This window comes from Schistocerca americana, chromosome 2, assembly GCF_021461395.2.
Source record: "Schistocerca americana isolate TAMUIC-IGC-003095 chromosome 2, iqSchAmer2.1, whole genome shotgun sequence".
Taxonomy (NCBI): Eukaryota; Metazoa; Arthropoda; class Insecta; order Orthoptera; family Acrididae; genus Schistocerca; species Schistocerca americana.
In genome coordinates this window covers 83,564,380-83,565,604 of record NC_060120.1, presented here as the reverse complement: position 1 = coordinate 83,565,604, position 1,225 = coordinate 83,564,380, and the positions used below count along the sequence as shown (strand labels likewise).

Genomic DNA, 1,225 nt, shown 5'->3' with positions numbered 1-1,225 from the left:
CCCATTTGTCCGTAATGGCTGAGACTGGCCTCCTCGGTGGGCTGATAACTTGTGTCGAGCCACGCCAACACAGAACTTGGCACACCATTCCACAACGCTGCACCCTGCCACATACACAATATTCGTTCCCGATGGAAGTCCATCCGTGTTTGCCCATCGGTAGCCAAGAAAAGAATAGTAGCACGTTCTACCTGTTTGAACGCATTTGGTGAAAAGGTCGCCATAGCTAACGTTCCTAAATACAACGCTCGCTCGTCAGAAAGACGTGAATGGCACATTAATCTCAAGCCTATATGTTGGTACTCGTGTGCCCACGCTGCAGTCGCACGTTGCAGCAACGCCCTCAGACGGAAACTTTTTGATATCCTCTTCAGCTTTTTATAAACTCGTTTCCCAATTAATTAGCTTATGGTAATGGAATATGCCACTGGAGACCCATATTTCAGAATTTGCTTTTGTTTCCCCGAGTATCCAATACGTAATTTTTTTGACCATTAGCACTGATAATCGGGTTTAGAGTGTTTGTGATCATCGAAAGCATCGTAGAATGAATGAGAGTGCTTTTGACGAAACAGATAATGAATATGTTCCCAAAATGATTAGAGAAAATAAATGTTTCAAGTTGATTCAGGGATTAGAACATCTGCTCAGCCTATAGTTATTACTGTACATCGCTATAAACATCGGCAACGGCCTTGCCGTAGTGGAAACACCGGTTCCCGTCAGATCACCGAAGTTAAGCGCTGTCGGGCGTGACCGGCACTTGGATGGGTGACCATCGGGGCCGCCATGCGTTGCTGCCATTTTTAGGGGAGCACTCAGTCTCGTGATGCCAATTGAGGAGCTACTCGACCGAATAGTAGCGGCTCCGGTCAAAGAAAACCATCCTAACGACCGGGAGAGGAGTGTGCTGACCACACGACCCTCCTATCCGCTTCCTCATCTGAGGATGACACGGCGGTCGGAAGGACCTGATAGGCCACTTGTGGCCTGAAGACGGAGTGCTATAAACATCATATACATCAGTGCATACGTTAGAAGAAAGGTGATCTCACAAATGTTGAACTAGAGCCTTATTAAATCTATTGAAATGGTGATGGAAGTTGGTCCTTACAATATAAGAGTTAATAAGGTTCTTGCAACAGTTCATCAAACCCGGGCTCTATATCCGTTAGCATAATTTAAGTGCAATATGTACATCCATATTGCGTGATTAATCCGAGTA

The 1,225-nt window shown here is 45.6% G+C and overlaps 1 pseudogene; it reads left to right on the top strand.

Moving 5' to 3' along the window:
* Nucleotides 1–685: 685 nt before the first annotated feature.
* Nucleotides 686–803, top strand: LOC124596938 (annotated as a pseudogene).
* Nucleotides 804–1,225: the final 422 nt, after the last annotated feature.